General features: G+C 41.9%; 1 protein-coding gene across 1 annotated transcript in view; it reads right to left on the bottom strand.

Annotated features, from left to right (window-relative positions):
- LOC109919114 (coatomer subunit delta) overlaps positions 1 to 22,694 on the bottom strand; it is a 315,806-nt gene that overhangs the window by 159,697 nt on the left and 133,415 nt on the right. The gene's annotated exons all lie outside the window — the stretch shown is intronic.

The raw sequence follows: 22,694 nt of genomic DNA, 5'->3' as shown, positions 1-22,694 counted from the left end.
GCTTCAGTGAATGGAGTTTTGATCTATAAACTGTAGAGAAACACAACCAATCAGAGGTGGCAGGTACTGAGACTCACTAAGGTCAGAGATGATCTTAGAGTCACCTGTCATAACCGCTAACATTTTCTTGTGTCTCTAACTAGATTTGGAGGAGAATTAAAGGTGAGATTTGCCATTCAGCTATTGAGTTTAGGATTTGGTATGTTAATTTTGAATAAAAAGATATTTTAAATGATTTGGACAGTTTCTTTAGTTCATTTAAAATTTGACTGTAATCATTCTAGTCACATTCACACCAACAGTTTTGTAATGGTGCAAATTGGGAGTTGCAACGTTTCACTTCTTTGTTAAAATTGTGATCTTTTTATGTGTAATTTTGCATATAATGAGTGCATGTGAGTGAGTTCCAGTAGAGGCACTGACAATGATGAGGTAGATTATGGAACTTCCTTTTATAAATTAAAATGATTTATTTATTTTTATTCTAATCTTGCGAATGATGTGAGCATATTTCTCTACACATGCTGAAGTTTCTGCAACAAGAATGGGGGTGCAGCTTAAATGACGGTTTATAGAAATCTGCTGAGTTTTCTTTCACTCTGTGTGGGCGAGTTATTATCTTTTAAGGCATTGTGGCTCAGGTTGTAGCATTATTAGGGCTGGTCTCTGAAAGAGTGCTGAGAAGTCTACTCCAGTTTTTCTTTTCAAGACAGAAATGATCTGCATCAACTATAGCCAATGAAGTACTTTTTGAAGTGCGGTGACTGTAGTATTGTTACATAATTGGAGTTTGGAGCAGGAGTGGGCTTTCAGCCCCTATCACCGTTCAATATGTTAATTATTACATGATCATAAATAGAACACCAGGCAGCCAATTTACAAGTAGCAAGATCTTGGAGACAGCAATGTTATGATGGCCAGCTCTGTTCCTTGGTGATTGTTCTTTGCAAGATTAAGTATTTGGCCAGGACGCTGGTGGAAGTTTCCCACCAGCTCCCCTTTGGAACAGTGCCAAGTAACTGGAAGATCAAATGGGACCTTGCCTTAATATTTCATACAAACAGTCACATTTTGACAGTGCAGTACCACTGTACTGGGAGTTTCAGCCTCTATTTTTGGCCCAGTCTCTCAAGAGGGACTTGAATCCACAGCTTTCCTGGTGGAAGGTGAGTGTGCTACTTACTGATCTGTAGCTGACAGACAAGGCCAATCAGATGGCTTTCTACATGAATTAAGTGCAAGCGAAGTTGCACTTGCTGGCTCACCAATTATGTTTTGGCTATGTTCTAAGACTCCCACCTCCAACTGCAGTGACTTATCCGTTTTTAACTGAAACTATTCGATTGACTCTAGCTTTAATAGACCTCCTCACTGCAGCACACCAGTGGCTGATTTTACCGTTTCTTGGACAAAGTGGGATAGCAGGGTCATTTGACATCTTGAGAGGTTGTTGTCCCTGCCCTGTTGCATATCTCCCCATGCTCAGGGTTAAAAGCCATGCCCAATGGTTCCAACCAACCAGTGGATATTTGGTGGTGATGGCAAAAGGGCTAGAATCTTGAGGGACAGCAACTGCTTACAGGCCAAGAATACTCTGAGGAGAGGACTTGAGATTCCTTTAAACACAAGGAATGCACAAGGAAACCATCTCATGTATTTCTTATCCTTGTCATATCACTCATTGGTGAAAATGTGAGACTCTTGTCAGCAGTTGAAAAGTAAAGCATTGGATTGTAAGACATGGAGAAATAAGCAGAGCTTCTGTCCTTTGGCAGATACTACTAGAGGTCTGGGGGAGAGGGGAATTACACTCCTTTCCTCTTCTCCTGCTCTGTAAGTAGTGTCTAACAATGGGAACCCTTGTGAAAGGAAAGGGGAAAAATAGAGTTTTCTAAAACCTTTGTGTATCTACTCCCAGGGTTTAACAGGAAATAGAAATATCGGTATGGGCAGGATTCTCGCTGATCAGAAGGTTGCTGGTTCGAGAATCATTCCAGAAACCTGAACACAAAATTCCAGCTGACACTCCCACTGCAGGATAGAAAGAGTGCTGTTGTGTAAGAGGTTCTGATTTTTAGATGAAATATTAAACTATGGCCTACATTCTTGGATGCAAAAAGATTGCATGGCACTATTTCAAAACAGGAGAATTCACCTTGACTTCTTGGACAATATTTATCCCTCAAAAAACATCACTGAAACAGAGGATATGGTTAATATTACATTGCCGTTTCTTAGAGTTTCCCACATACCAAATGACCACTACTTTTCCTACATTACAATAGTGACTACACTTCTTGAGACTTTAACTTGTTGTGAGAGACACAATATAAACAAGTTTTTCCCTGAACAGATGCAATGGATTGAATGGCCTCCTTCTGTGCCCTCTCTAGTTTCATACATAGCAGTGGGCTTGACTTAATTAACAATAGTTGTGGAGCTCTAACTGGTGCCACCCAGAGAGGGTAAGGTCACTGTGAGAATTTGCTGTTGGGGGTGCCAGGTAATGGCATGAAAGGACACGGTTGTCCCTTTGCTGGCATAGCCATTGCCATAAGGATAAACAGCATGTAAGTGTGGGTTTTATTAGAAGGTTAGAACTGCACACTAACAAGTCATCCCTTTAAAAAGCTAGAGAATGTCTTCAAGCATCTGGAATGTAATTAAAATGATCTCCTCGCAACTGAGAAAATGATTTCCTTGAAACATTCAAAATTTTTGGAATTAATCACCAAATATGTAAAAGTGACTCACGGACACATTTTGAATTAAAGCATGCCTGAACAGATGAAAGATTATCACTCCTCACTGTCTCAGGCATTCTCTCACCCAGGGGTGGATGTGGTGTGGGGAGAACGAGATTTTCAGAGGAAAATCGAGTTGAGGCCACAATTAGATCAGCCATTAAATGGAGGAGCAACTCCAAGAGCTGAATAGCCCTCACCTGCTCCAATGTTCCCACAGAGCAAAAGGAAACATCTAGCAGTTGAATATGGCTTTAAAAGGAACATCTGAGTAGGGAGCAGGATGGAGGAATCTTAAAAGGGGGACATAGCTAAAAAGACACTCGAGAAGCTCTCTCTAAAGAAGGCAATGAATAGAACTCTCATGTTAAAATAACCGATATGTTAAGAGTGGATATAGACTGCAAGATTTGGCTGTGGTAATGCAGTAGAAGAGATGGAAAAAGACCGTTTTTTTTTGTAAGCATTACGATTTTAGTTTTCTGGGGTTTGGAGAAAAGAAGTTTTTTTTTGAAACACTAGATTTTCAGATAAATGGTTTATGCTCACTTCCATGGTGATGGTCACAGTAGGCAGTTGTGGTTTCTTTTTGTGAGTTTCTCCAAGCTTGTAATTTTTTTTAGTGGTATTATAGAGGTTTCAGATCCAGAAATGGAGGAAGCTCCAAAGGTTAGGCTAGAGGCTCTGGAAGGCCCTGATAATCAACTCCCTTTGTCTGGATTTTATGGAACTCAAAGTGCACAAACTGATTGAGTCAGTTCTCTCCCAACCCTCCAGTGAACAGCTGACCCTGATTTATTCAGAAACTGTTTCTCCTTTCAATTTCTAACTGGAATTTTTGGACAGACAGCGATGTACAAAATGTATTGCCAGAGGAGGTGGTTGAGGGAAATACAATTACCACATTTTAAAAGGCATCTGATGGATACATGAAAAGGAAGGGTTTAGAGGGATATGGGCCAAATGCTGGCAAATGAGACTAGATCAGTTTAGGATATCTGGGTGACATGGACGAGTTGGACCCAAGGGTCTGTTTCCATGTCATATGACTCTATGATGAGTCAGTTATCTTTAATAAGAATCTTTTATAATGATGTAACTGTTCTTGCTCATAAATGTATAAAATGACCTTACTCTCAGACCTGGTGAGATGCACACATTCACCTTTTGCAACTCTGTTTCACTTTATTGCTAATTCGTACGTCATTTCTGGGTGAATTCAATGTTACCTTTTATCAGTTCCTCAACGTCTCGTGAGAGTTTGCTTTAAAATGTTCACCAAATGGTAAGTGAATAACATAGATTGGAGGCCTATGGTATTATCACTGGACTATTAATCCAAAGAGACCCAGGTAATATTCTGGGGACCCAGGTTCCAATCCCACCGTGGCAAACGGTGGAATTTGAATTCAATCTGAAAACAATCTGGAATTAAGAGTATAATGATGACTATTAAACTACCGTCGATTGTTGGAAAAACTCATCTGGTCCTTTAGGGAAGGAAACTGCTGCCCTTAGACCATCTGGCCTACATGTGACTCCAAACCCACAGTAATGTTGTTGACTCTTAACTGCCATCTGGGCAATTAGGTAATAAATGCTGGCCTAGTCAGTGATGTCCACATCCTGCGAATGAATAAGAAAAATCTGCAGAGCCTATTCGTGCCACGGCATCAGTGCAAATGTTGCCTCAACCAATTATGGCAGACGGATACATTCAAAGGTCAGTGCACCAAAGCTTGGGCAGCTGCTGCAGGACATTTGCGTGAAAGTTGCTACTTAAAACCTTTCAACCACAATACATTGAGAGGCTGGAAACTGTAGTACCTCTCTGACCATGTACAATATGCAAAGAATGTTAGTTGTAAATCAAGACAATTTAAAATGAATTGAGGCACCTCAGAGTGGAACTGGTATATAGAGGAAATCTTTATATCTATTGCACTTTGTGTTGAAACATTTTGCCATTGGGTTGTATACTTGACATAGAATGTATTCTTTAAATATTAAAGCTGTTACAGTCGTATTGGATGGAACATACTGTCTTGGGACAAGTTGAATTTACTTGCAAATTAAGTAATGTTCGAATTAAATAGTTTACAAATTGTTTTTCCAAAAATGTAGTTTATTCGTACAAAGATTTAGTATGTCAGCCATTGCGTACAAAAGATGATGTAACTAAATTGACAACTTGCATGTTTCCTGCTGAATTGAAGGAAAATCTCACTCTCTTGCACAGGAAACAGCAACATAAAACAGCAAACCAATGCCATTTAAAATCACACACAGCTTTTGTGACCTCAGGATGATTCAAAGTGCTTCACAGCCAATGAAATGCATTTTGTTTGCGGTTACTGGTGCAGGAAACATGACAGTCCACTTTTGGATAGTAAGATTCCACAAACAGCAATGTAATGCTCACCAAATAAATTCCTTCATTTCTGGTTTTTGGCAACCTTGATTTTCACCACTTTGCAATTTTGCAATCACCTCCTGGGCCTGGGTTGCCAACCTCCAGGATTCCCCTTGAGCCTTTATGAATTGAAGATTAATCTGCTGCAAAAATTAAAAAGAACTGCGGGTGCTGGAAATCAGAAATCAGCATCTGTGGAGAGAAATCAGAATTAACATTTCAGGTCCAGTGACTCTTCTTCAGAATTGCTGGTAAATCTATGATTAATCTTCTGCTCACTGCTGTCAACAGCCCAGGAGATTTTTTTCTCTTTATTGGCAGTGGAGATGTGGCAGATATAATGGAATTGAGATGGGAACAGGAGAAAGACATTCTGCCAGTTCTACCATTCAGTGGCATCATTGTCGATCTGTAGCCTAACTCCAGTTAAGAGTCCATCACATTGGAGTGTGTTTGGACATATATGCCAGTCTTGGGAAAGACAGCAGATTTCCTTCCCTAAAGGACCTTGGTGAACCCAGATAGGCTTTTACAATGATCTGATTTTTGTCAAATGATATCCCTGTGACTAACTTTAGATTTAGGTATTGAGTTAGAATTATACTAGCTGCTGTGAAGGGATTTGAACCCATGTCCCTAAACATCATCCTGGGCCTCTGGATTACTAGTTCACTGACAGTACCTACTCCTCAACAGATGCAGTCTGACCTCGAACTGTAAACAGGAATTCACATTTGGCAACACTTATTTTCTGCGGCAGGCTTTTTTAAAATTTTAGAATCACAGAATCATTACAACACAAAAGGAGGTCATTAACCCATCATGGCCATGCTAGTCTTCCTAAGGAGCAATTCACATATTATCACTCTCCTCTCTGCAAACCTCCTCTTCAGCTGTTTAGAATATTCAGAAAACGTGGAGATACTGATGGCACATAAGGAGGCCACTCTGCTCATTGTGTATGTGTGGCTTAAAAATGAGCCTCCCAGCCTAATCCCATCTTCCAGCAGTTGGTCCGCATCTCTGGAGGTAGACTTCAGCTGCATATACAGTCACCTCTTCGATGAGTTGAGCATTTCTATCTCCAATATCCTTTTTGGGTAGTGAGCTCCAGACCCCTACCACTTTTGGGTGAGAGAAACCTTTCTTCATCTCCCCCTTATTGTTCTACCCATGACTTTAAACCTATGCCCCCTAGTTATTGACGCCTCTGCGAAGGGAAATAAATCCTTCCAAACCATCTCAACCTTGCATACCTGAATCAAATCTCCCCTCAGCCTGCTCTGTTTCAAGAAAAGCAACACAGCCTACCCAACCTTTCTTCATAGGACTGCATTTTTTTTCAGTCCTGGCAACATCCTTATAAATTATTCTGTACCTACTCTAATGCAATTACATCCTGTGTGATGAGGTGGCCGGGACTGCACACAGTGGTATGAGTTTGTCTCCAACAGGATTTTTTTACCTGATGAGACAATGCTTATGTTATTTCTTATAACATAATAATTGAGAAATGGATATCATTTTATTGAAGAATCCAATGGGAATTTATTAGAAATACATATAATCATTACATTCTCCCAGGTATAGAAGTGTCTGGGCTAATATTAGAATATTAGGTTGCTACAGAGGAGAATGATCCTAGCAGTGTCATATTTCAAGTGATCTGGGGTATGATGGAGTGTGATACTTTTTATACCCTACGGTCACATGCTATGATATAGTGATGAGATCATGAACATGTCTCTTCTAAAGGCATACAGACATATTTCCCAAGACACATAAAACAACACACCATGGTCAACTTGAGGTCTAACTAATGTTTTATATATTTCTAACATAACCTCCTTGCTCTTGTATTCAATAGTTTACCTACTAAAAAGGGAAATAAATCTTTTTCACTGTCACAAAATCAGCATTTTCAATTGGAAATTGAAACACTGTTCACACATTACAACAACGTGAATCCTCTGATGTTGAGCAACACCAGGTCTCTTGCGAGCCTATGTGTTTGCTGTGTGTTTTTCTTTTCTAGCCTGTGATCGCCACAGAGGTCACATTATCTATTAGCTTCTGCCCATTGCTGATTCTAAAGCCATTTCCTTCGAGTCTGGTAGCTATCTTTTATTCTTGAGCTTTTCATTTGATGTTAAATTTTGAAATTAATTTGTGTAGGCTGATGAGAAGGAAGGTGTGAGATACAACAGTAGCCCCTGTGTTTGACCAATTTTGCGTGGGTGGTATTTGATCTATATCTGCACAGCATCTCTTGTCTAAAGCAACTCTCTTTTGAAACCAAAGAGCAAATGTCCAAACTTGTTTTTGTTTATACTAAGTTGTGGTTTATTAAATTTGCTGTCATCTGGAAGCAACCTGAAGCTTATCTACATGGGAAAGTTAAAGTTTGTTGTGACGTACAAAGTTCAGGTCATCTTGGCATCACGTTGTTTTCCAATATTCTGCGGATTGTGGGGAACACACTGTAGTTGAGCTGATCTTGTCCTCACTGTCTGTACAGCTTCGCGATACATGTAGATGGTGCTCAACTTTATACTGCCTTCACTAGGCTGTAAGAAACCTCAAACTCACCCAAAACTCGATCGACTCCATTTTATTCTGCTCTACGTCCTGTTCTCTGCTTCTGCACCTCAGTGCTTGTCTCGGCCGGCTACTCAGCCTCAGATGAAATGCATTCAAGAGCTTAATTCCTGTTTACAAATCGCACCCAGTTTCTGTGCTGTCTTCAGCTCAATAACAAAAGGGTAACTAGGGAAAGAATAGGGCCCCTTAAAGATCAGCAAGGCTGCCTTTGTGTGGAACCACAGCAGATGGGGGAGATACTAAATGAGTATTCTGCATCAGTGTTTACCGTGAAGAGGGATATGGGAGTTAGAGAACTTGGGGAAACAATAACATATTGAAAAATGTCCATATTACAGAGGAGGAGTAGTGGACGTCTTAAAATGCATAAAAGTGGATAAATCCCTGGGACCTGATCAGGTGTACCCTAGAACTTTGTGGGAAGCTAGGGAAGTGATTGCTGGGCCCCTTGCTGAGATATTTGTATCATTGATAGCCACAGTGCCAGCAGACTGGAGGTTGGCTAATATGGTGTCACTATTTAAGAAAAGTGGCAAGGAAAAGCCAGGGAACAATAGTTGGGTGAGCCTACGTCGGTTGTGGGCAAATTGTTGGAGGGAATCCTGAGGGACAGGATTTACATTTATTTGGAAAGGCAAGGACTGATAAGGGACATTCAGCATAGCTTTGAGCGTGGGAAATCATGTCTCACTAACTTAATTAAGTTTATTGAAGAAGTGACAAAGAGGACTTAGAAGGCAGAGCGGTGGACGTGATCTATATGGACTTCAGTAAGGCATTCGACAAGGTTCCCCATGATAGACTCGTTAGCAAGGTGGTGATGTAGTGGACAGCCAAGAAGGTTACCTCTGAGCACAATGGGACCCTAGATCAGATGGGCCGAGGAGTGGCAGGTGGAGGTTAATTTTAGATAAATGTGAGGTGCTGCATTTTGGAAAGGCAAATGAAAGCAGTACTTATACGCTTAATTGTAAGGTCCTGGGGAGTGTTGCTGAGCAAAGAGACCTTGGAGCACAGGTTCATAGTTCCTTGAAAGTAGAGTCACAGGTAGATAGGTTCGTGAAGAAGGGATTCTGGGGAAGGGTCACCGGACCCAAAATGTTAACTCTGATTTTTGTTTTTCTTCAGATGCTGCCAGAGCTGCTGAGCTTTTCCAGCAACTTCTGTTTTTGTAGCAAAGAAGGCATTTGGTATGCTTGCCTTTATTGGTCAGTGCATTGAGTTGAGGATTTGGGAGGTCACGTTGTGGCCGTACAGGACATTGGTTAGGCCACTTTTGGAATGCTGCATTCAATTCTGATCTCTCTGCTACAGGAAAGATGTTGTGAAACTTGAAAGAGTTCAGAAAAGATTTACAAGGATGTTACCAGGCTTTGATCTATAGGGAAAGGCTGAATAGACTGCAGCTACTTTCCCTGCAGCATTGGAAGCTGAGGGGTGACCGTATAGAGGTTTATAATATCATGAAGGGCATAGATAGGGTGAGTAGCCAAGGTCTTTTCCCCAGGGTAGCGGAGTCTAAAACTAGAGGGCATAGATTTAAGGTGAGAGGGGAAAGATCTAACAGGGACCTAACGGGCAACTTTTTCACACAGAGGGTGGTGCATGTACAGAATGAACTGCCAGAGGAAGTGGTGGAGGCTGGTACAATTACAACATTTAAAAGGCAGCTGGATGGGTTTATGAATAGGCAGGGTTTAGAGGGATATGGGCCAAATGCTGGCAAACGGGATTAGATTAATTTAGGATACCTGGTCAGCAGAGATGAGTTGGACTGAAGAGTCTGTCTCCATGATGTACAGCTCTATGACTCTGTGACTCTACGTACATAAAAACATAAGGAGTAGGAGGAAGAGTAGATCATACAACCTCCTTGAGTCAATTCGATACAAGCGTCCTGGTCTTCGTCAAGACTTTTTTTCCCTCTGCTGTTTTTAAGGCTCTAACTTTCATTGTATTCTATCAACCAAGTCAAAGTCTGGCCTTCTATCTGTCATATTGGGCCCTGGGAAGTTGAGATATAGTGTAAGCACTAGCCTTCATTTCTGTGCTGAAAGTGAGGGCCTTCATATCAAGGAAAAGCATTTGTCCTACAGTTGAAGAGGTAATTTATTACATGATGGCAGTGGCCACAAATAACATTGATTAGTTAGGATAATAATTGAAGAGTATCAGAAGCCAGAGATAACACCTGCGTCTCCGTCATGATGTTATGCTACGTGACCTCTTCTCTACCCAAAGACATTTTCACATCATCAGATTGGGTGCAATGTATTGCAACTTCAACATTATCTGTTTCAAAACCATTAACCACGACAACGGTACACTCCTGCCCTCAATTGCAGTTTTGGGGAGCCTTACCCATGTTGTCCCGATATTCCACCTTCCCTAGACTCTATTTGTCCCCTCACCTTCACACTGTTCACCTCATTGTCTGACTACTAGAAAATGCTGGTGCAGTTATTGAAGCTGAAGTGAGGAAAGAATCGGGCTCTGCTATAATAATCCCTCGTGACTGACTAGTGTTGTCTTAATATGTTTAAAAAGAAACTGCAACTTCCATGAAACCCTCAGTGCGAGTCAGTATCTTCAAGAGGAAAATAAAAATGACTAAAGATATACTATCTGTAGTAATTATATCTATTTTATGATTAATTTTAGACTTTTTCCATTCTCAAACCACAACATGGTGGATGGAAAAGCCTCTCAGGCTAAAAAGAGTTCAAGTGTGTTTCAGTGATGTAGATAACCTCAGTATGAACCACTTGGTGCAGCTGTGAGACCCGTATGTGTATACTCTCTTGGATTTAGACCAAGTTTTCTTTGTAATTTTCCACTTTCTGAAGTAAATTCTTTGTTTGTAAAATCTGAATGGAATTCTTTGCTGAAAATATTTGGGACCCAGGGCTTACTTCTCTCTGTCTTGCATCCCTCTGGAGGGAAGCTGCTGGAAAGGGATGGGACTAAATGGTAATGCTGGCTCTGGTTTGCAGTCTTTGTTTTTACAAAGAAGTATTTTCTAACGAGCTCACTTGACCGCAGTGGTCAGAAGAGAGTGTCCCTCTTGACACTTAAAGTGTCAGGGGTGCTGACAATTGACCGGGAAACTCCCCGAGACGATGGTTTCATTTCCACTAAAGCAATATAATTCACTGCTTAATTTAGAAAAAAAATTTAAAAAGTACATCCTTTCTGTAAATATATCAATACAACCAAATAAACAGCATGAGCTTGAGAGGGCACAATTCTCAATTTATTTTGTCAATCTTCTAATCAACCCTCCCATCCCACTAACTTTTGGAAGTTGCAATCAAAGTTCCCCTTTTTCAGTTGTGCATGACCAAACATATATTTGCATGCATGGTACCTTTTCCAATGTTTTTGCGTGGCTGCATGGTTGTGGTACTTTCAAGAGGAAAACCTGTAAACAGTCTGCATGCACTGCTGGATCTGACTGTGTGTTTAGCTTACAGGGATCTTGGTTGGAATGTAGGCTAGACTGTAGGCTTGTTTGCACACAGCAAGATCCCACAGACACACTGCAATAATGGCCAGTTTCCATGATGTTGGATGGGAAATGGAGGTTGGGTGGGATGCAGCCCAGAACTTGGCTCTTTTTCAAAATCTTTTATGTCCAGTTGATTTTTAGCATGTTTCAAGTACTTTTTTCAAGACTTAAGAGAAACTTCTCACCACTTCACCTCCCCAGTGTCATTGGCTCTTTGCTGGGTATGAAAGAAGGCAAGCTGAATATATCACGGGATGGTTGCACTTTCAGCCCATCCTCTCTGTAGCAGCAAAATGAGCATTTTTTTTTTTTACAAATAGAATTGTTATAATGCAGAGCAAAACTGTTATGGTGGAGAACTGGAGGGAGGGGATTTAACGAGTCAGAAAGCCTTTGTCATATTCTCAACTTTATTGCTGTTGAGTGCTGTCAAACAGAATCGTGTTTTTTACATTTTTTCCTCTGAATGTGTCCCCCACTTTAGCAACTGGTGTTAAAGGGATGTAGCTGCATTGAGACAAAGAATGTGGTGATATTGAGGAGCGTGGAAGTTATCTTAGAAAAAAACCAACAGAATAACGTTTAATTTCCAGTCTGATATAATTGATGTTTGTAAAATTCATATGTTTTTACAAGGCAAGATTATTAACTGTGTGAACCACTGTGTTGGGCTCCTCCCCTGAACTTTTCTGCATTTGAACAATTTAATGGAAATTGTTTAATGTAGTTTGTAAACAACAGATTACGTGATTGACATTGGCCGACCTGTGTCAATGATCCAGTGCGTGCAGACACGACCCGGGGGGGATTTGGCTGAAAATTTGAATGGTATAAAAAATGAGTGGGTGTTTTTCTCTTGCAATGACAAAATAAGAGCGAACACGGCCTTGTGTCGGAATGTATCTCTGCCCACCACAACAAGCCTCCTGTTTTAATCAGGCACATTCTGAATGTTAGATGAGAGTCTAAAATTGTACAGTCCTGAAACTATTAAGACAGAATCTGCTTGTGTTATCTTTTCACACTCTGAATTCTTACCTTCCAGAATCTTTCTTTAAACTGTGGCTACGCAAGTAGTGTCGAACCTCAGCCAATGTGGAATTACAATCCTGCAACTCAGCAACCTTTTTAATACTTTCCAAAGTACCTTTTCGGTCTGTTTTGTTTACTTCCTCTCCGACAGTGGCTTCAGCCATTGATTCAGGCACTGCACTCGAAGCTCTGAAGGGTGTGGGTTCAATTTCCACATCAGCACCTTGAGACAGTTGCTAGGCCCCAGTGCAGTGTTGATGCAGTACTATACCCTCAGGGGATCCATCCTTCAGGTGAGATGTTAGCCAACTCTACCATTACAATATTCGAAGAAGTGGTAATTATAGGGGATTCTATAGTTAGGGGGATAGATAGTATCCTTTGCAAGCCGGATCGGGAGTCCCTGCCCGGTGCCAGGGCGCAGGACATCTCTGAGCGGCTTGAAAGGATATTGGAGCGGGAGGGGGAGGATCCAGTTGTTGTGGTCCACGTTGGGACTAACAACATAGGCAAGGCTAGGATGGAGGACCTGTTTGGGGATTATCAAGCACTAGGAACGAAATTAAAGAACAGGTCCTTGAGGGTCATAATCTCCGGATTACTGCCCGAGCCGCGTGCAAATTGGCTTAGGGATAAGAAAATTAGGGAAGTAAACACGTGGCTAAGGGAGTGGTGTGGGAAAGAGGGGTTCCATTTCATGGGGCATTGGCATCAGTTTTGGAACCAGAGGGATCTGTACCGATGGGACGGTCTCCACCTGAACCGATCTAGAACCAGTGTTCTAGCGAAAAGGATAAATAGGGTGGTCACTAGGACTTTAAACTAGTGAGTTGGGGGGAAGGGAAAGGGAAAACGACAGGGAGTATGATGGTAAATAAAAAGGTAAGCAGCAGGTTAGCATGTATGCAGGAGGGTTTAAGTTCAAGGCAGACTATGAAAGAAGCAAAAAGGGAGGATAACTCAGGAGATATTATTAGAGATGTTGGAAATCATGAGGGTAAGAAAGCTAGCAGAAAGGCACTTTACCTGAATGCTCATAGCATTCGTAACAAGGTTGATGAGTTAATGGCACAAATCATCGCGAATGAATATGGGCCATTACGGAGACATGGTTACAGGATGGTCACAACTGGGAGTTAAATATCCAAGGGTACCAGACTATTCGGAAGGACAGACAGGAAGGTAAGGGAGATGGTGTAGCTCTGATATTCAAGGACGACATCAGGGCGGTGCTGAGAGATGATATAGGTGCTATGGAGAATGAGGTTGAATCCATTTGGGTGGAAATTAGAAATTCTAAGAGGAAGAAGTCACTGATAAGCGTAGTCTATAGGCCACCAAATAGTAACATCACATTAGGGTGGGCAATAAACAAAGAAATAACTAATGCCTGTAAAAATGGTACGGCAATTATCATGGGGGATTTTAATCTACATGTAGATTGGTCGAACCAGCTCGGTCAGGGTAGCCTTGAGGAGGAGTTCGTTGAGTGTATCCGTGATAGTTTTCTTGAACAGTATGTAATGGAACTGACGAGGGAGCAAGCTATCCTAGATCTGGTCCTGTATAATGAGACAGGAATAATTAATGACCTCATAGTTAGGGATCCTCTTGGAAGGAGTGATCACAGTATGGTTGAATTTAGAATACAGATGGAGAGTGTGAAGATAAAATCCAATACCAGGGTCCTGTGCTTGAACAAGGAGAACCACAATACAATGAGGGAGGACTTGGCCAAAGTAGACTGGAAACAAAGATTTTATGGTGGGACAGTTGACGAGCAGTGGAGGACTTTCAAAGCAATTTTTCAAAGTGCTCAGCAAAAGTATATTCCAGTGAAAAGGAGGGGCTGTAAGAAAAGGGGTAATCTGCCATGGGTGTCTAAAGAAATAAGGGAGGCTATCAACTTGAAAGAGAAGGCATACAAAGTGGCCAAAAACAGCATGAAACTAGAAGATTGGGAAAACTTTAAAGGTCAACAGAAAGCCACAAAAAGAGCTATAAAGAAAAGTAAGATAGAACATGAGAAAAAACTAGCACAGAATATAAAGACAGATAGCAAAAGTTTCTATAAATATATAAAACCAAAAACGTTGGCCCTTTAGAGGATGAGAAGGGGAATTTAGTTATGGGATATGATGTAATGGCCGAGGCATTGAACAGGTATTTTGTATCGGTCTTCACAGTGGAGGACACTAATAACATGCCAGTAATTGACAAAAAGACGAAGGTAGGTGAGGACCTGGAAACAATCATTATTACGGGAGAGGTAGTGTTGGGCAAGCTAATGGAGCTAAGGATTGATAAGTCTTCTGGCCCTGATGGAATGCATCCCAGGGTACTAAAAGAGATGGCGGGAGAAATACCAGGTGCACCGGTGGTAATTTTCCAAAATTCGCTGGACTCTCGGGCAGTCCCAGCAGATCGGAAAACAGCAAATGTGACACCACTGTTTAAAAAGGGACATAGACAAAAGATGGGGAATTATAGACCGGTTAGCTTAACCTCTGTAGTGGGGAAGATGCTTGAGTCTATTATCAAGGAAGAAATGGCAAGGCATCTTGATAGAAATTGTCCCTTTGGGCAGACGCAGCATGGGTTCATGAATGGCAGGTCATGCTTGACAAATCTTTTGGAATTCTATGAAGACATTACGAGCGAGGTGGACAATGGGGACCCAGTGGATGTGGTGTACCTAGACTTCCAAAAGGCCTTCAACAAGGTGCCACACAAGAGGCTACTGCATAAAATAAGGATGCATGGTGTTAAGGGTAAAGTATTAGCATGGATAGAGGATTGGTTGACTAACAGGAAGCAAAGAGTGGGGATAAATGAGTCCTATTCTAGCTGGCAGTCAGTGACTAGTGGTGTGCCTCAGGGATCGGTGTTGGGACCGCAATTATTTACAATTTATATAGATGACTTGCAGCTGGGGACCACGTGCAGGGTGTCAAAGTTTGCAGATGACACTAAGATGAGTGGCAGAGCAAAGTGTGCAGAGGACTGTGAAACTTTGCAGAGGAACATTGATACATTGAGTGAGTGGGCAAAGGTCTGGCAGATGGAATACAATGTAAATAAATGTGAAGTTATACATTTTGGTAGGAGTAATAGTAAAAAGGGTTATTACTTGAATGGTAAAAAGTTGCAGCATGCTGCTATGCAGAGGGACCTGGGTATCCTTGTGCATGAATCACAGAAGGTAGGTCTGCAGGTACAACAAGTAATTAGGAAGGCAAATGGAATTTTGTCCTTCATTGCTAAAGGGATTGAAATAAAAAGCAGAGAGGTTATGTTGCAGCTGTACAAGGTGCTGGTGAGGCCACACCTAGAGTACTGTGTGCAGTTTTGGTCTCCTTACTTGAGAGGATGTACTGGCACTGGAGGGGGTGCAAAGGAGGTTCACTAGGTTGATTCTGGAGTTGAGGGGGTGGCTTATGAGGAGAGACTGAGTAGATTGGGATTATATTCATTGGAATTCAGAAGATTGAGGGGGGATCTTATAGAAACATAAAATTATGAAGGGAATAGATAAGATAGAAGTCACAGGTGAAGCTAGGACAAGAGGGCATAGCCTCAAGATTAGAGGGAGCAGATTTAGGACTGAATTGAGAAGGAACTTCTTCACCCAGAGGGTTATTAATCTATGGAATTCCTTGCCCAGTGAAGTAGTTGACGCCACTTCAGTAAACGTTTTTAAAGATAGGGTAGATATTTTTTTGAACAATAAAGGAATTAAGGGATAAGGTGAGAACGCGGGTAAGTGGATCTGAGTCCACGAAAGGATCAGCCATGATCTTGTTGAGAGGCGGAGCGGGCTCGAAGGGCCGGACAGCCTACTCCTGCTCCTAGTTCTTATGTTCTAAGAGCAGGGGAGATCCCCCCGGTCATTGTTTATCTCTCAACATCAGTAAAGAAACAGATAATCTGTGTCATTATTGTCTTGCTGTTTATGGGAGCTTGTTGCATGCAAACTGGCTGTTGCGTTTCATACTTTACAGTAGTGACTGCACTTTAAAAAAGGCTTCACTGGATATGAAGTGCAATGTCTCATTGCAAGGCTGCAAATGGTGGCTATAGAAATGAATGGTTCTTTACTTTCCTGCTCTAAATACTTCTGTTTTCTCTGGAAGATGTATCTGGATTTAGTCACAAGATGGTTGTGCAAATTGATTGGGTAATTTTCATGCAAATGGCAGAGGAATTTCACAGCATGATCTGTGTAATTGTCTTAGTAGTAAGGGCCACAATTTAGTGAAACTTCCTTTTTTAACCTATTGCAGCACTTATCAGTAAATTTTCAAACATCCTTCCTCACATGCTTGTGGTTTAACTTTTTCTCTTTCACTTAAGGGATTATGAATCTTTAGGAGTCCTGTACCTTAGAGAGTTGTGGATGCTCCATCATTGAATGGATTGACGACTAGGATAGACAGATTTTTGGACTTCAGGGAATTCCGGGATATGGGAGTGGGCAGGAAAGTGGAGTTGAAAACCAAGGTCAGTCAATATTGTATTGAATAAATGAACAGGCTGAATGAGTTGAACACTTTATTGCTGTCTGTATTTCTTTTGTTTGTGTTTTGCGTTTGGACTCATAACCCTGAACCTGATTATATTAGTGAATGAGAGTTCTAATTCCATGACAACAGTTTGAAAATTTTAAATCAAAAACTGCCATAAGTAATATTGACCTTTGAAGCTGTTGATTGCTGTAAAAACCCAACAGGTTCACCAATGTCCCTTTATTTTAAGGGATGTAACCCTAGTCTCTGTGTGTGTGTGGTTAAGTGGATTGCTGTAAATCCTGTAGGCCATATTTATTCATTACATGGTGAACAGACTTATGTGTAACCACAGCCACATGCAGGACTGTCCAAGAAATTCTATTTGTAGTAGAGGTTTATTGTATGTGTCCTATTGAGGGTAGATCCCTGTGATAGCCAATGACAACCTTCAAGTAGCTCACAATATGGAGCTGGAGGAACACAGCAGGCCAGGCAGTATCAGAGGAGCAGGAAAGCTGATGTTTCAGGTCGGGTAGGTGGTGAAAGTGGCGGAGCATGATACGCTGAACGCGGAGGTTGGTGAGGTGATATGTGAGGACAAGGGGGATTGATTTGCCTTTATTTTTGTTGGAGGGAGGATGTGTGAGGGCAGAAGTGCAGGAAATGCAAGCGATGCAGTTGAGGCATTTTCAATCACTGGAGGAGGCAAGTTAACGGTCCTTGAAATAGCAGGACATTTGGGATGTGCAGGAATGGAACGCCATCTTGGGAGCAAACGCAGCAGAGGCGATCCCATAGTTCCAATTCCTTCCCCTCCGGTGATTGAAAATGCCCGCAACCTCATCTCTTGCACTGCAATCTGACCCCACAACCAAAGATATATTTCCCTCCCCACCCCTATCTGCCTTTTGTAGCGACCGCTCTCTCCGTGACTCCCTCGTCCGCTCCACACTCCCCATTAACCCCACCACCCCGAGCACCTTTCCCTGCAACCGCAGGAGGTGCTACACCTGCTCCTACACCTCCCCTCTCACCTCCATCCAAGGCCCAAAACAAACCTTTCATATCAGACAGGGGTTCACCTGCACATCCGTCAACTTGGTCCAGTGTATCTGGTGCTCCCGATGTGGCCTCCTGTACATTGGTGAGACCAAGCGGAGGCTCAGAGACCGCTTTGTGGAGCATCTGTGCTCTACGTGACAAACGAAATACCTTCCAGTCGCCAACCATTTTAACTCCCCCTTCCACTCCTTGGGTTACATGTCCGTCCTGGGCCGCCTCCAATGTCACAAAGAGACCACCCGCAAACTGGAGGAACAACACCTCATATTCCGCCTCGGGAGCCTACAGCCCTATAGCCTAAACATGGAATTCACCAGTTTTAAAATCTCCCCACCTCTGGCCTAATGCCGTGTCCAACCCTCCCACTTATTCCTGCCTCCTTGACCTGACACAACCTGTCCATTTTCTCTCCCACCTATCTGCCCCACCCATCCCACTGACCAATCCCCACCACTCCCTACCTGCACTTGCCTATCACTATCCCACCTACCTTCCCCAGCTCCATCCCTCCTCTCTCGATTTATTTCCCAGCTCCCTTCCCCCTCCACATTTCTGAAGAAGGGTTCCGACCCGAAACATGAACTTTCCTGCTCCTCTGATGCTGCCTGGCCTGCTGTGTTCCTCCAGCTCCACACTGTGTTGTCTCTGACTCCAGCATCTGCAGTTCTTGCTAACTTCAAGTCGTTCACTTTTTTTTTAAACTGATGTTATCACTTTGTCACAGTCAGCAAGTTACTCAGTTCTATCAAGCAAATAACCAATGGTTCAAAGGGCTCATCACCATCCTCTTCAGGCAACTAGGAATAGGCAATAAATATCGGTCTTGCCAGTGACACCTACATCTGAGAATTAAGTTTTGTTACTGGTACACAATGCTTTATGATGGCTTTGCACAATTTCGATCTATCACCTCTTCTGATTAGTAATCATTAACAGTGAATAACTTGTGCAGATTCAGAAGGCAGGATGTGTTTTGAACTCGGGTGACATTTCTGTGGTTTGCCGTCCATTCAGTCAAGCCTTTAGGTTGCCAGTACATCACCTGGCAAGGAGCAGTGTTGTTCACTGGTAATAAAGATGTTGGAAATCCTATATGAGCAGAAGTATTAGGAAACAACGTTAAACATTTTTGCAAATTTAGGAAGAGAAGGGAAATCATCTCCAATTAGCAAGTTTTAAGATTTTAGTGCAAACTCATCGAAATATTACCAAATGTTCAATTCTGTCATTTGGTTTATTTTTGTTTATTTCTCGTTTCTTCTTTTCCCTGCTTATCTTTCATTTAATTTCATTTCACTTTATCCTGATTTGAGATGCAATTGCAACTTTCAAAGCACAATTGGGTAAATAGTTGAAAAGAAGAACTTCAAGATCAGGAATAAAGAACAAAGAAAATTACAGCACAGGAACAGGCCCTTCGGCCCTCCAAGCCTGCGCCGATCAAATGGATCAAAAGGAATGTGGGATTAATTAGATACCTAATTCACAGATCCATTAGTGATTTGATCGGCTAAATAAGCTCCTACGTTTCTGTGTGAACTAACTCGACACTGACCAATGATTTGAATCTAGGATCTTGCTCCCTTGAGCATCTTGTGAAGTGACTCTTTCTGAGCACACTGAGAGACATCAACGATCAGATCGAAGGTTTTGGCAATTAGACCTCTTATTTTGTAAGATTCTCTGAGCAGGAAGGATGTTGAGATATATATTTCTGAAAAAGAGTCCCTATGAGTAGCACAGTGCAGCTGGTTCCCTACCTGCCAGCAAGACTTTTACAGCTGGCTCTACTTAATTAAACACCAGAGAAATCAGTCATATCCACCTACACTCTTGGCATTTTTCTGGATTTATTGGTAAACCAGATATGGCAAATTTCCAACAAGAAATGTTTCATTTAATTGTCTCTGGCTCTCGAGGGCATTGCACTTGTCAGTGCAAGGCAAACTGTCCATGCTGGATGGGGGAGGAGTGAGAGCAAACTGGACTTTGTAGTTATTCTGGGCAAGCTTTTTTCCTTTGTTCCCCCACCCCCGCCAAACATGCTAATACTTTGGCCATAAATTTGCAAACACTTTCTCGCAATGCACTGTGATATCCTAGAGTCCATTTCTCATTTTAAAAAATGCATATGATTTGTACTACTTAAATCTTTCCTAACCATTTAGTTGACAGACAGGCCTCTACATATGCATATTATCTTTTCTTCATACTGCTGATTTTTAAGACAGTGTCATTGATGAAGCTAAATTGTATCTTGACTCCATCAGTCGTCCTAATGCTTAATAATTGTCAAAACAAAATTTAAGCATTACCATTGAGATTTCTTTCTCATTAATCAAACTTCTTGTATTTCATCTCAGATTATTAAGGACTCTTTTCAGGGTTTATTTTGACTTCAACTTTCTCTCATAGAGAATGGTGAAGCCATGACTCTGGTTATTTATGAGTAAACCTTCCATCCCACCAAGACCATTAGAATGGATAGGGCAAATGAGGAATATCACTATAAATTCAGTCAATGAAGGGACAGAGAAAATACATTTGCTTGAGCAAGAAATTGTTTTGATATTGGGAAGACTTCTTTGTCATGGGGGAATCTGTCAGGTTGGGTTGTTGGAAGACTAACAATGGAAGACAAAGTAAAATGATACCTGGGAGCATTAGGATACCAGAGGACAAGGTTTGGCTGAATAACGTCTTTAAGCCTTTGAATCTCCTCCATGGTCTTAGGCATAGAGTCATGGAGCTGTACAGCATGGACACAGACCCTTCGGTCCAACTCGTCCATGCCGATCAGATATCCTAAATTAATTTATCCCCATTGGATAGCATTTTGCCTATATCCGTATAAACTCTTTCTATTCATATACCCACCCGGATGTCTTTTAAATGTTGTAATTGTACCCGCCTCCACCACTTCCTCTGGCAGCTCATTCCATACGTGCATCACCATCTGTGTGAAAAAGTTACCCCTTAGCTCCCTTTTAAATCTTTCCCTTCTCACCTTAAATCTATGTCCTCTAGTTTTGCACTCCTCCACCCCAGGGAAAAGACTTGGCCATTCACCTTATCCATGTCCCTCATGATTTTATAAACCTCAAATAAGGTCACACCTCAGCCTCCGATGCTCCAGGTAAAATAGCCCCAGCCTATTCAACCTATAGCTCAAACCCTCCAACCCTGGCAACATCCTTGTAAATATTTTCTGAACCCTGAAGTTTTACAACATCCTTCTCGTAGCAGGGAGACCAGAATTGCAAGCATTATTCCAAAAGTTGCCTAACCAAAATCCTGTACAGCTGCAACATGACCTCCCAACTCCTATACTCAATGCACTGACCAATAAAGGCAAGTATACCAAACACATTTTTCACTATCCTATCTACCTGGAACTTCACTTTCAAGGAACTATGAACCTGCACTCCAAGGTCTCCTTGTTCAGCAACACTCCCCGGGAACCTACCATTAAGTGTATAAATCCTGCCCTGATTTGCCTTTCCAAAATGCAGCAGCTCATATTTATCCAAATTAAACTCCATCTGTCACTCCTTAGCCTATTGCCCCATCTGATCAACTTTCTTCACTGTCAACTACATCTCCAATTTTAGTGTCATCTGTAAACTTACTAACCATGCCTCCTATTTTCACATCCAGATGATTTATATAAATGACAAAAAGCAGTGGACGCAGCACCAATCCTTGTGACACAGTGCTGGTCACAGGCCTCCAGTCTGAAAAGCAACCCTCCACCACCTCTATCTTCTACCTTCGAGCCAGTTCTGTAACCAAATGGCTAGTTCTCCCTGTATTCCATGTGATCTAACTTTACTAACCAGTCTACCACAAGGAACCTTATCGAATGCTTTACTGAAGTCCATATAGATCATGTCCACTGTTCTGCCCTCATCGATCCTCTTTGTAACTTCTTCAAAAAAAACTCAATCAAGTTAGGTGAGACACTATTTCCCATGCTCAAAGCCATGTTGACTATCCTTAATTCTCGCCTTTCCAAAAACATGCAAGTTCTGTCCCTCAGGATTCCCACCAACAATTTGCCCACCACTGATGTCAGGCTCACTGGTCTATAGGTCCTTGGCTTTTCCTTATCACCTTTTTCAAATGGTGGTACCATGTTAGCCAACCTCCAGTCTTCTGGCACTTCACCTGTGGCTATCGATGATACGAATATCTCAGCAAGGAGCCTAGCAATCACTTCCCTAGCTTCCCACAGAATTCTAGGGTACACTCAAGGTTTATCCACTTTTTATGCATTTTAAGATGTCCAGCACCTCTTCCTTTGTAATTTTTCAAGATGTTGCTATTTATTTCACCACATTCTTTATTTTCCACATCCTTCTGCACAGTAAACAGTGATGCAAAATACTCATTTAGTATCTCCACCCACCTCCTGCAGTTCCACACACAGGTGGCCTTGCTGATCTTTAAGGGGCTGTGTTCTCCCTAGTTACTCTTTTGTCCTTAATGTAGTTGTAGAATCCCTCTGGATTCTCCTTAATCCTATTTGCCAAAGTTACCTTGTGTCCCCTTTTTGCCCTGCTGACTTCCCTCTAAAGTATACTCCTACTGCCTTTATACTCTTATAGGGATTCACTCGATCTCTGCTGTCTGTCTGTACCTGACATATGCTTCCTTCTTATTGTCAACCAAAACCTCAATTTCTCTGGCCATCCAGCATTCTCTACACCTACCAGCCTTGCGCTTCACCCCAGCAGGAATGTACTGTTTCTGGAATAGCAAGAACTGCAGATGCTGGAGTCAGAGATAACAAAGTGTGGAGCTGGAGGAACACAGCAGGCCAGACA

Source organism: Rhincodon typus, chromosome 32 (assembly GCF_021869965.1).
Source record: "Rhincodon typus isolate 14 chromosome 32, sRhiTyp1.1, whole genome shotgun sequence".
NCBI classification, from domain to species: Eukaryota; Metazoa; Chordata; class Chondrichthyes; order Orectolobiformes; family Rhincodontidae; genus Rhincodon; species Rhincodon typus.
Note: the sequence above shows the minus strand (reverse complement) of the source record. Positions and strands in the feature narration are given on the sequence as shown.